Below are 13,993 nucleotides of genomic sequence, written 5' to 3'. Positions count from 1 at the left end.
CCTGTACTATCCACTCCTGTAATTTCTCACCCCAACACACATCTTTGTTTTGCCAAAACCAAGTCATGATGAATGTCAAAGTGTGACAGAGTGAGGTATCACAACAAACAGAAAGCAGAACCAGAGCAATTATTAAGCTCCACCTGTGTGCTATGTCCAGCACTGCAGCCGAGGAGCTCCTATTTGCTGATTTGTTTCACTTTCACCACCTCTCAAGAGACAGGCATTTCTCATAGAATGTGAAATAAACTGCACAACGCCACATGGCAGAGTAAATACAGAGATGTGATTCCGTTTCACTTGGGGCAGTAAGAAAGGGGAGCAGCCGATGCACTTCTGGCTTTGGTGCAATGGGATAGAGTTTGCACCCACTGTGTGCATTCTCTTCCATTCCCTTTTAACACCCCTTGAATCGTGTCCTTCTCTGATTCCAGAATCCCCTCTGTCTGAGCAGAAATATTATGAGCAGAGTATTATGTATTGATATTCTAACACATTTATGTATGAATTTGTACTTACCATCTGAAAATGAATGAAATAAGACAAGATGCACTTGTTATAGGATGTAATTTCCTGTACTTGGCATATGACTTATTGATTCCAATTAAATTTTGACTGAGGCTTATATGAGAAATAAATGTATATATTTTTTAAATCAGTTTTCCTCCTAATCTGATTGCATTATTTATTAAATGCCTAATGGTTAATAACTCAGATACTCAAAAGATTCACATATTTAAAGTTCTAAAATTTGTCTGGCTGGATTTAATTCCAAATACCTTGTTCTTTCTGATGGCATTTCCCTAATATTAATGCTGAACTGAAACCAAAAATAGCAAGGGGGTAAGAACTCGGAATAGCAGGAACTGAGACGATCAGTCTAATCAGCAAATTAGGGCTATGTACAAATCATGCAATTGGCATCATGGGAGCAGCAAGGACCACGCCATGTGGAGAAGAGAACACTCGACGTTGATAACTTTGATTAGCATTAACATTGATCACATAATTCAGTTACTTGCAGGATGTTTCATGATGCTAATAAATAAAAGATGACGCTCTTTAAGAATGGTGGCTTCCATAGTATTGTAGCCAAAGACAGCTAAAATGTGGGGTGGGGGCATAATTTATTTCTCCAGCATTCTCTCGACTGAGCTATAACTGGGAAACCCAGATAGGGCTATTTCTCAAAAAAGGGAGGCAGAGTTGTTGCTGGAGACCTCAAGGAGATTTATGCAGCAACCGGCTTTGCTTTTAAATCTGGCTCCTCCTCCCTTCTGTGCTTTCCTCTTTGGTTTAAGGCAACATCTCCAGCAAACCAGAGTCCTCCTGAATCTCTGCTTCTTTAGCTCTAGACCCGCCTGCATGATGTTCCATACTCTAGGTCTGCATTGATTCCTTCCCCCTAGAATTAAATGCGACCCTCATCTCTAGCTTTTTGTAGGTTCTAAGTACCTTTCATGTGCACTACATTCCAGCACTGCCTCCCCTACCCTTTCCTTAGATTCAAAACAGTTAAGGAATTTCCCCAAAGTCACAAGGTCAAATGCTCAGCTGCCTCAAGCCTGTGTCTTTTTCCACGGTACCTCACTGTTCTAGCGCCTTTATTTCTTCTTCGTTCTTACACGCTCATTGGCAGTAAGGCACTCACCTTTGACAAAAATGATGAAGGGTAATCATGGGAATAGAAAACCTCTGAATTAGAAGCCAGTTTAGAGTGGACTGGTCTGACAGCGATCCAGGGAATAAATAGACCTTGCAGATTCCTTACCAAACCCCAGTGCCTTGGATGCCTCTATTAAGAGGAGCTCATTTCTCCTAGTTCTATCTTTGGACAGTCTTTTGAATAAGTTCTATTTTGTGAGTTGAAATCTGTTCACAGAAACTTCCCCTTTTGATTCTAGCTCTGCATAATGGAGCCAAATGATAATATTAACTAACCTATACATTGCTGACTCCGTCAGGGTTATATTTTAAACACATTAACTTGCATTAATTCAGAGAAATCTATGAGAAGGTACTGCACTAGTAGGCCTGCTGGAAGATAAGGAAGCTGAGCTGGAACCCAGAAGTCATTGCTAAGAATTGGTAGAACTGGATTTGAAGCCAAGCATTGAACCAACACACTCACCACCAGTCCTATTCTCTTGATCACTTTTAATGTTTGCTGAAACCAGAGTCGCACTTTTGACACATAAAACACAACTACTTTTGTTCACACGTTGAAGACACTCAAATCACTGACATAGTTATGCTATTCTTTTTCTTTTATAGACACATCAACGTTCAGATTAGAGGCGGGTTAGGGGATGGGGATAAAACACTCTTTGGTGACTTTGAGCAATAACAGGATCTATACCTGACTCAGACCGTCCAGGTTCCTGATCTGACTTTGTTGTTTACTAGCAATATAACATTGGACAAATTAGCCTTATTTATTGTGCATCTGTGCCAATTATTCATTTATTGTACCTCTGATTCCTGATTTTTAAAAGTGGATGTCACAATGTATCTACGTCAAAGGATTTTTTTTTTTTTGAGCTTAAATCAAGCATCTGGAATGTTGACTGTATATTGTCAGCACTCAGTAAATATTAGGTACTATTTTTAATACTGACATAATTAAATGAGATCATAGAGTTAAGTATTATGACAGCCTCTGCTCCCTAGAAATGACTCAATCTATATTAACGATGATCATCTAATTTACTATTATTATTTTGCTGTTTTCACACATGTTCTTCAATATCCAAGGGCGTGGGGAATATGACTTTGGGATCTCAAGGTCCATAGCACACTCAGTGGGTAGATGGTTTTAGAGATTAAAGGCCTGTATTCCCCTTGTCTTTTCTTTCTGAAGGTGTTGAAAACTGCCTCTGTGCTCCAGAACCAAAATCTGTAAGGCGAAGACAGAGTTTGGGTATTGAGAGGAAGAAGCTTTATTGCTTTTCCAGGCAAAGGAGGCCGCAGCAGGCTCTGGCCTTCAAAACCACAAGCCTGCCTGAAGGAAGGGGCTGGGGCTTTTATAGGGAAACACAGGATCTAGCCGATTTTGACAGGCACTGTGTAGGTGCTGCCGGCCTCCTTTGTCATGTCTTCAGGGTGGTAACCCGGTTCCCCAAACAAAAGGCTAGGAAGGGAGAAGGGGAAATTTGCAGAAGAGAGGGAAAAGGTTACCTAGGTTAAAACCCAGCCGGTAGGAGTCAAGCCAATGAACTTCAGCATCCAGATTCTGAACCGTGAATACGTCACATTTCCACCTACCATCGGGAAAGCAGCTCTCAGGGCCCACCTGAGCTAGAATTCCAGAGACTGCACCCCCAGTCCTGCAGAAGTAGTGACCAGATGCAGGTGAATCCATCCGGAGCTTCTGCAGTCTAGTGGGAGGCACTTAGTGAATCCAAGAACAAAGAGACAGCAAAATAAAGACACAATATGGAATAAGAATACAGTGTGTCCTGTATGACAGAAACTGGGAGATGCTTCTGTTTCCACCGAATGAGTGGGCATTTTTATCACCAATGGATGAGACCAGATTTCAAGTCTAGGAGGAGTCTGTTCACTGGGCAGTGGAACTTAAGGAATGACCCACGGTGGTAAGAGAGGTAGGCTTGTTTGGGCCTTCTCCCTGCCAAGTATTTGCAAGTGAGAACAGTTAAGCTGTAAAGACCCCAAATAACAATTTGGAGAGCAAATTAAATGAAATTGAAAGGCTTTTCAGTAGCTCCCAGATTTACATAAATTCCAAACATGTGTTAGAAGGATACTGAAAGTTAATGGCTGGTTTAGCAAAATAATAATAAATAATAATAATCATAATGTGATGAGAAATTTCTGCGTGCCTGACAGAGAGGTACTGGATCTTTACCCATCGCATTTGTGATTAGGGATGCGTGTCCACACACTCGCACACACACACACACACATTAAAGTGTATTAAATCTTCTCGAGGCATGTTGTTGTCACATTGCTCCAAGAACAGCGTTTAAATACCAACTCCCTTGATTCCCTCAGAGATTTGAAAATGACTCCCTTATATTTGATAATGGACCTGTACTTAGAAGTTCTTTTGTACCCTGAGCATCTCAGGCGATACCATTAATGCTGCATAAAACACCACAAAATACCAGGAGATCAGACCAAGTAGCAATTACCGAAAACATTTTTCTGATATCTCCCCAGATTTTCCTTTGGGGAGTGCTAACTCAGTAAGTGTTCACTATACATAAACAAAGCATAAGCTATAACTCTGCAAAGAACTTACAATCTTTTCTAAAGTGTTTTGCTTTGTTTGATAAAATGGTCTTTGGGGGAAACTCTAATGGACAAAAGCTAAAGATCCAGAGAAAGGAAACCTGATCCATTTGAAAGTGAATAGGGGGCTGCAGAGCGAAGTAAAAAAATATGCTGGTGCTTACTCAAAAAGTGCTGACTTCCTCGGGTAGGTCATCTTAGAGGTCCACCTTACACCACATAATAGTGTAATTAAAAAGCGCTGATGTTGTGTACCAGGAAGAAGCTGCCCTCTTCAACCCGTGTGGAAGCAGCAGTCTAACTTCGGCGGGAGGCATGCGTTGAATCTGGGGCATGGCAATTTTATCAATAGCCTGGGATACAATCGAACCTCATTAACGCGGACCCCACTAATTCTGAATTTACAGAAATTCAGATATGACTTAAGAATGGATTCTCGCTGAGCCAACAAACCAACCAAAAACCCCCAGATAAGTTCTTCTTTTGTGAGTATCAGGGTCTTATTCACAAGACCTACAGCAGAGTCCAACTCTGTAGTGGGTGCATCAACAAAGCTTGCTGTTCAGAGTGCGGCTCCAGCGCTGGAAGCCTCCTTTCCCACAGGAACGTATTGCTCTGCGAAGTGGGACTGTTAGGAAAGCAGACTTATTTCCAGCACAAAAATAGGTGTTGTTGCAAGAATAGCATCCGATACACCACAAGGTAAATATGGTGTTTGCGTTTTTTGAGGGACAGGAGTGGAGGGGCAATGGTAGAGGGTGAGAGAGAGAGAGAGAGAGAGAGAGAGAGAGAGAACCTTCTTAGGACCTCTGTTCATCTCACGACCCCGAGATCATGACCTGAGCCGAAATCAAGAGTCAGGACAATTAACTGACTGAGCCACCCAGGTGCCCCTAATCTTTAGATGCTGGGATTAGGGATAATATTAGGGGCCACTCTTTCTTTCTTTTTCTTTCTTTCTTTCTTTCTTTCTTTCTTTCTTTCTTTCTTTCTTTCTTTCTTTCTTTCTTTCTTTCTTTCTTTCTCTTTCTTTCTTTCTTTCTTTCTTTCTTTCTTTCTTTCTTTCTTTCTTTCTTTCTTTCTTCTTTCTTTCTTTCTTTCTTTCTTTCTTCTTTCATTTATTTATATTTTTTATAGCAAGTAGCACTCTATAATGTGTAAAATTATCAGAAAGAATTCTGAGGAGCTGCAAAATCGTGGACATTGTACAAAAATTACTCATTAGTGTTGTGGGTCCCTCCTGCCTCAGTTCAATAAACATATGTCCATTTCATCTATGTTTATAATAAAAAATACTTTTTTTTAAAGAGAAAATACATTTCTTTATTCACTTTTGAAATATATCATAAACAGGGCAGCCCGGGTGGCTCAGCGGTTTAGCACCACTTTCAACCCAGGGCGTGATCCTGGAGACCGGAGATGGAGTCCCATGTCGGGCTCCCTGTATGGAGCCTGCTTCCCCCTCTGCCTCTCTCTTTCTCTCTGTGTCTCTCATGAATAAATAAATAAAAAATCTTTAAATATATATATGTATATATGCATACATATATGTATATATCTCATAAACACATTTGTTAAATTTGCCTTTCCATTATAAAAGATGGCCAAGGGGATATGATCTGGCTTGACATGTTGATAATCTTTGGGATCAAAGTGAGTAAACTGTAAAAACAACATTAACTTTCCCCAGCAAAGTGATTAGCAGATTTTCTCTTTCAGGATACTACATTGTTACCCCCTAGTTACCGTTATCATTGATCCCCTTACCCTCCTGCCGACTAGAAATCTAAGTATTTCCCATTTATTTTCCTATCTGAGCGATCTGTAAGGGCAAACTGAGAACCGCTTCCCTCAGCTCTACCCCACAACAGCTGCAGAGCTTTTCCATCTGGATTCTCTGCATTGGATCCAGTGGAGCTGAACGATAGAGCACTTTATTTGCTGGGAATGTAAATGTCCATTAGTGATCTCAGTAAGAACAGGGTGCAAGTAATATGCTGTGTATCTAATACACGGGCCATTAAAATGGAGAGCTGATTTCTCCTTCTTCCTCCCCATCTTCCCATCTTTTGTAATAGCTTCTATGAACATGGTAGGTTTATACCTGAGTTATTGTACCTATAGCACGGCCCCTTGCCACGTGATCTATGGACTGGAGTTGATACACACACTGTTTGTTGCTGGTGTACAAATGAAAGGTGTCTAGAAACTTTTATTGCAATTTGCCATCACTGTGACATCCCATAGTCAACAGACAGGTGTCATGACGCTGCTTATGATTGGTTTTAGTGTCATTGGTTGTATGTGGTAGATTGTGTATACCGTGAGCTGCCTGTTAGTATCAGTGCAATGCATTAGGGAAAAAAAAGTTTCAGTCCTCCAGCCCCTTTCTAGTTGTATGTTTTTTTCACGTACTCATTTTTTTGTCTAATGACACCCATTGTCTTGATAAAGTCCCGTGTTAAAACACCTCTCAGAGTGCTATAATAAATAGCTATAAAAATCTAGTGAACATTAAGTAAGTCTACTTCTGACCTCTCCTTATGGGTAGCCATGAGGCATGTAGCTGTTTACATTAATTAAAATTAAATACATCAAAAATTTACTTCTAGGGGTGGCTGAGTGGCTCAATGGCTTCAGAGTCTGACTTTGGTTCAGGTTATGATCCCAGGATCCAGGGATCAATCCAGCATCAAGCCCCACACCATGGCCACATCGGGGTCTCTGGTCAGTGAAGAATCTGCTTCCCCTTTTCCCTCTGCTCCTCCCCCAGCTCACACGTGCACTTTCTCTCTCTGTTTATCTGTCTCAAATGAATAAATAAAATTAAAAAAAAACAAAAACTTAGTTCTTTAGTCACACTGGCTACATTGCAAGGGGTCAATAGCCAAATGTGGTTAGTGACTGCCAGACTTTGGACAGATTCCTCATGTTGGACACCTGGATATAGAATATTTCTATCATTGTAGAAAGTTCTATTGGGGCAGCTCTGTTCTGGTTGCTTCTGACCAAAGTGACCAAAGCCAGTAAACTGTGTCCTTTGTATGATGTAGTGTTTTTTTTTTCAGGCTTGTTGCATTCTGATATGCCAAGGATATGATATGCCGAGGATACTTGTGTCTAAACCTGTTGTCCTGTCAAAAATATTAATGGCGATGCTTTCAGTCTCAAAATTTTCCCAATTTTGTCAATAAACTATGCCCATCTCAACTGCCTCATTGTACATTAGACATGATATTCATTTCCTTCCTTTCAGACTGTTAATATGTGGCATCTTATTTTACTCTCTTAGGTTTCTCTCCACTCGTGTAAAATGAGGGTAGTAGCAGCTACCTCTTTGGGCTCTATCTTGTACTGCTTTTTTTCCTCCTACTTCCTGCAATGATTCATGTCTGAAAGAGATTCCTGAAAGGTGGAGCTTTTGCATGCTAGCGCTTTCTAGAGTATTTTTAAAATATATTATTATGGTACGTGTTATGTTACATATTACTACATAATAGATAAATTATCTCTGATATGATTATACCTATAATTTGATTATGTAATAAGCATCAGAAAGCATATACCTCCTGAGGAAAGATTCAAGGAACATATTCTACCCCTCCCTGTTCTGTGCAATGAGGGGTGCACATTCACCTCATCATCAGTCCATCAGGGGTTCTCTCCCGGTAGTTTGGCTTCTGAGTGAGTGGTAGACACTAATTAGAAAATGTGTCTTCCAACGGAAATGACAGCGCATTGTTCACTTTGTTCCTGCTGCCTGGGCCTTCTCATTTTTCAAATCCTTTCCTCAAACCCCCCAGTAATGCTGTGAGCTTCTTGTGTCCCTCCTTTAAATTTTATTTTTGCCTTAAAGTAGACAGCCTCTCTTTCTATTATTCGCACCCAAGACCCTAAAGAGTACAACAACCTTGAAGAGAACTTTTAGTGCTACTATCTGCACTGAGCAACTGTACACATTTTTACTGCAATTTGCTCAATGCTGAGGCTCCCAGCGACATCACGCTAACTCCACGCCAGATGTACATAATAACATCTACGTAATCATATGTTCCTCCACAAATTAAGATTGTAAGGTTAAGATTAGAGAGTTCCCTCCTTCAGAAGATTCCTCTTCGGATATTATCACAGTTTCTCCAGATGTTTATTAAACATACATTCCCTTTATAATCTGCTTCCAACTGCAAGCCAGCTTCTGTCTTTGCTGAGGCTCAGCTGTATTATTATGTGGGTCACAGCCAACTCTCCACATTGCCACTATCTAATTATTGTTTATGGTTTTACTTTGGATCCTGTACTTCAATTACCTACTCTATATTGAACAAACATACTAAATTTCCCTCTATTTATTATATCTTCCATAAATTGTATCGCCCATCTAGGATAATGGGTATTGCTTGCACATTTGTAACATTTCAAATAGCCTAAATTTCTTGATAGCTTAAGTGTAGGGTGTGCAACTGTGGGGTTTGAATACTGCATATTGGAAAAATGATAGACTTCTTGAGTTCTCCTAGCTGCGTGTTTTTATATTAAAGTTAATTTCCTCCTTGGTAGAGACTGCCACACAGCCATGACTGTATCATTGAAACGTCTATGAAATAAAGGCATACTATCCTCTCAACTTAAAACTCTTAAACATTTCCATTTTACAGAAAAATAAAACCACAGAAGAAGCTAAATTTGCAAAGAGAAATTCCATTAGCATCTGGAGGGCCGTTTCTTTGTTTGAAGGGACAGCGAAACACGGTTATGAAGATTCAGAGCATGGCATCCTCCTCCCGATTCTTGGGATTGTAAAGGCAGATCTGTAACCGCCAGGAAGTCCCTGTGCTGCCTATTATAAACCGTAATCAGTTGGAACTGATTGCTCAACTCTGGTCATTTTCATCTACAAACAAATTCACAAGTTTTCCAGACAAATATGGATGGGCTGGTAAATTTAAATTTCAAATGAAAAAATATCTTCCTGTAATGAGTTCACATACCTTTTATTTAGACTTCCAAATGCCAGCATAATGTGATTAGTTTTGATGTTGTTTCTTTCCACCACTTATGAGAAATCACATCATCAATCATATTATCAAAATTAGATGTGGAGAAGACCTAGCATGTCACCAGGACCCTCCCCTGTGCCTGTATAGACTTGTTTTAGCCAGTGTCTGTACTTTTTAATATTTTCTTCAATCTAATATTAAACTTCCCTTGTGATCAAGCATCTACCATTTCCATTGTAATGACATAAAAATAAAAAATGAGAGTTTGTTTTCTTAAGAGGGTGTATCTGTGTTTATCTTCTCGGGCTTTTCAATAAAGAAAGCTCATGGCAAACATCTAAGAAATAAAGATAAATCCAATATCTTGTGATCAATAATTTCAATTATGGACATTTGCATAGAATTTCACATATGTTACCCATTATAGTAGCGAATGATACACATTACAGTAATTATTGTTATATCAGCAAATATTATTCTTTTAACAAAAATTTATTGGGTGCCCTTGTGAGCCTCCAATTTGCAATGTATATGTTATATGTGTGTACCATTTATCATATATACTATACTTTTAAAATCAGCTTATTGAGAGTTTATTGAGCAGCTAACTTGGTACGGTATACATATGCAATGCTTTTATTTTCCTTCGATCTCTGTCTTCAAACTTATTCTGTCAAATTGTCTTCTCATGTCCTTCAATGAAAATTTGTATACATTTTGAATATTAGAATCTCAGCCCATATTACAATTCTAAACTGCAGTTTAGGAGTGCAAATATTAGAGCCAGACTCTATTAATTTCAATCCAAGAGCCCCATCTATTAGCTCTGGTTTCTTGGGTTAGTCACTCACACTCAAATGAGCTCCATTTTCTCAGCAGTGAAATGGAGATAGGAAAATAGGTTACATCATATGGCTCTTGTGATTTTCTATACATGAAGAACCTGGAATGTTGCCTGGTATAGAATGAAAGAGATAGAAGTGCTAGCTATCATTATAATAATTATTATTTTCATTATTATCATTCATCATTTCCCTCAGCACACAGTTAACCTGTGGCTTAAAGAGATCTGAGGTTGAAAAGGGCCTTCGTTTTCATTTTTCATCCTATTCTAGTATCTGTTCCCTTTTAAAGCTTCTTGTGTGAAGGATGGGAAGGGAAATAGGTGAGGAAGACATCATTTTTTTCAAGCTTGTTAGTTGTGGGGAGGCATCCCTAATCTAACTCTGGCTTGGTCTGTTCTGTTCGTTGTTGGTATCTCTGCCAGCAGATTGGCTTCCACATGGTTAGTTCATGTAGCTTTGTTGAGGCAGTGATCAGCCTTAATTTAGCATTCTCTACTACAGTTAACCCATTTAGAGAGAGCAGTCATGCTTCTCTTCAGCTCTTACTAGTGATCCATGCCTCCAACATGCTCTCAGTTTTTAAGACTTGGCCAGCATAAGGTACCTCAAAGCGCTTGGGCTCTCTGGAATCAGGAATAACTGGTTTCCTTATCAATGTCCTTTAAGGGTTGCAGGAAACTGGGATGAGGTGGGAAGTTGCTCCATCTTTTCCCTAAGCAGACGATATTGTGATCCCTTTTTGTCCTGTTGTTGTCAGAAGCAAGTCTCTCATATTCAGCAATCTCCTGACAATACCTGGACCCCAGGCTCTATGTTCTTATAAACTCCTAGTCTTCAGAAAATGCAAGTCATTCTCTCCAACAACTCTTACTTTCACTTTCATTGCTTCTGTGGTTTCTCAGTCATTTAGCAGGAAATGGAGATGCAAGTCTTTCCTCCTTTAGGACAACACTAGTCTCTAGGAAGAGTGCTTCTAACATTGTGACAGTTTCACAAAGGAGTGGAGGAGCACCTCCTTTCTAACCATAAACACTACAGTCTCTAGGATGCCAGTCATTCTCAGCTAACTTTGTCTTCTTGGTCTTAGTTTCTAAGACCCAGAAAGCTGTTAGTGGAACATTCCTTTTGGGCACCTGAAAGTAGGGCCAGTTCTTTACCCCAAAATATGACTCAGTAGATGATGTCAGGACACAATTACTACAAGTTCTCTTTTTACATGTAGGCAACACAGTACCAATTTGTCTTCAACTTTGGGCCTCAAGCACTAAATCCAGGGCAAAAAGAAAAGCCCAGGGACGACTGGGTGGCTCAGTGGTTGAGTATCTGCCTTTGGCTCAGGGCATGATCCTGCAGTTCTGGGATCGAGTCCCACGTCAGGCTCCCTACATGGAGCCTGCTTCTCTCTCTGCTTATGTCTCTGCTTCTCTCTCTGTGTGTATCTCTCATGAATAAATAAATAGAAATCTTTAAAAAAAGGTCCCACTCAGTTTTGTGTTATATATTTGATGTGTCATATAAATTTTAGTATGTAAACATTAAGCTATGTCATATATTTTTACAGATTGATATCAACATTTTAAAGACTATTAGGTGGCTGACATTGTGGTGGACTCTAAATATGTTCCATATTTAATCATCAAAATAAATTGTAAGTTAATTATTATTCCTTTTTTATACAGAAAAGAGAGCTGCAACTCCAGAGGTTTAGTGCTTGTTCTCAATCACATAATCGATAAGTGATAGAACAAAGGCTTTAACCCAGAGTTCCCTGTTCCAAAGTTCAGATGTGTAAAGCACTTCTGCATGCCTGTAGGAAGTTAACAAGAACCATATATGGTGATAAATTAAAGAAATTCTATAGTTAATGCCCCATAACTGATATTTGTATTTTGAAATTTGCATAAAGGAATCAAGTCAATAGATCAAATCCAGGTACTTGGTTCTGCTCAGTTTCTCAGTGGCCTTTAATAAGCTCGTTGGCAGCAGCCTCATAGGTCTTGAAAATTGAAGATAAAGTACCTGCATTCTCAGATGCCATAATCATTATAAAAACCAACATAAGACATGATCCCTCCCTTCTCAGAACAGGAAGTAGGAAGGTCTCTTCTTCTTAATCAACCATATCAAATCAGCTGTACTGGGAGAGGCAAAGAGGGGGAAATGTTCCATTTGGCAAGATGGAAACACTATCAGGAAATTCATTGAGGATGAGGGAGTGAAGGGGATTTTTTTCTCATTGTTAGAGAATGTGCCACTTTTATAAACAAACACATATGTACTTATAGCCAATGTATATGTCACATGTTATGGTTTAGGAATGTGATAAGACAAAAAAATGGAGATCCAAAGCTTTGCAAACCAGATGATTTTCAATAAATCATATTAACACAGATAAATTCATGAGTAAATTGTAGGTAAGCAATAAAGCAGCAAATAATCTTGTGTATGTAATGGAATGCTCAAAGAGAGGACAGCGAACCCTAGCTGAGGACCAAATACTTGTTTGCAGGCTCTTGTCAAGGTAAGAGTTAATTTCATTTCTCATGGGCCCACCTGCTGGAAATGCTGGCATGTTGTCAGTGTGCAATCGTGTGCCCGATTAGGCATGCAATTGCCAGCTTTGCCCAGTTGCAGTGCAGGTGCATCTTCTTGAAAACAGAGCATTTAAGCAGTTTACTCACATCACAGTGATGGAATTTAGTAGAATGAATGAAGAGGGTAGGGGAGGCTATCTGAAGGCCAGGTTTTTAAAATGTAAGGATTAGAAATAGTGTACATTGCACACCTAGTGTATTGTAGTTCCTCAAAAAGTGACGGCTATATTACCATCTCATGAATTGTTCTACTTAAGCTTATAAACCTAGGTGACATAAACATATATTCTCATTTTAAAAGAAACAATTATAAAAGTCCCCATTACTGTCCTCTTGGATAATCTAGAAGTAAACCACAGGGTAAACCACCCTCTCAAAGAGGCACTGCTTTTTTCATTTGATGGGTTAGAAAATTAAATAGGGGTCTGTCTCAGTTGGTTTGAGTTGCTGTAACAAATTGCCACAGAATGGGTAGCTTATAAACAATGCAAATGTATTTCTCACAGTTCTGGAGACTATAAGTTTTAGATCAGGGTGCTAGTGTGCTCAGGTACTGGTGAAGGCTCTCTCTGGATTGTGGACTGCTAACTTCTCACTCTGTCCTCCTATGATGGAAGGCATGAGGGGGATATTGTGGGGTCTCGTTTATTAATTTGTAATTTTATTATTTATTCACTTATTTAAATTTTAGTTAACATACAATGCGATATTGATTTCAGGAGTAGAATTCAGTGATTCATCAGGTACATACCACACCCAGTGCTCATCACAAGTGCCTTCCTTAATCCCCATCACCCATCTAGCCCATCCCCCACCCACCTCCTTCCATCAGTCCTCAGTTTGTTGTCTATCAGTAAGAGTCTCTTATGGTTTGTTTCCCTCTCCTCTTTTTCTTTGCCCCTTCCTCCTATGTTCATCAGTTTCCTTTCTTAAATTCCACCTGTGAGTGAGATCATCGGGGATTTGTCTTTCTCTGACTGACTTATTTCACTTAGCAAAATCCACTCCAGCTCCATCTGGGGTCTCTTTTGTAAGAAAACTAATCTCTTTCAGTGGCTCCCAATATGTGTAGAATTAATAGTTAGGGTGATGTACAAAACTCTTCATCCTCTGGCCTATCCAACCTCCTAAAATATTCCCTATACGTCTTTTATGCCACATTCATAACCCTCTGTATTTCTCACCTGGTGTCTCTGTGGCAGAGTAACTGGCTGTCCACTTAAGTTCATATTCCTTCTTCTATAGTATACAGTTATCGCTAGGGTGTAGCTTTTCAGGTACGATCTACATCTTCAGTCCATTT

General features: G+C 39.5%; 1 long non-coding RNA gene across 4 annotated transcripts in view; it reads left to right on the top strand.

Moving 5' to 3' along the window:
• LOC140623083 (uncharacterized) overlaps positions 1-13,993 on the top strand; it is a 252,763-nt gene that overhangs the window by 112,586 nt on the left and 126,184 nt on the right. The window contains exons 4-5 of one of the 4 annotated variants that reach the window (XR_012022760.1): positions 8,910-9,190; positions 11,658-11,744. The exons of 2 other annotated variants lie outside the window; for them this stretch is intronic. This is a non-coding gene — a long non-coding RNA (uncharacterized lncRNA). Of the gene's footprint in view, positions 1-8,909; positions 9,508-11,657; positions 11,745-13,993 lie in introns of those variants that run through there. One more of the 4 variants, XR_012022759.1, reaches the window with a different exon arrangement.

The sequence above is a fragment of the Canis lupus genome, chromosome 2, assembly GCF_048164855.1.
Source record: "Canis lupus baileyi chromosome 2, mCanLup2.hap1, whole genome shotgun sequence".
Lineage (NCBI taxonomy): Eukaryota > Metazoa > Chordata > Mammalia > Carnivora > Canidae > Canis > Canis lupus.
This window is presented reverse-complemented; position numbering and strand designations above follow the sequence as displayed.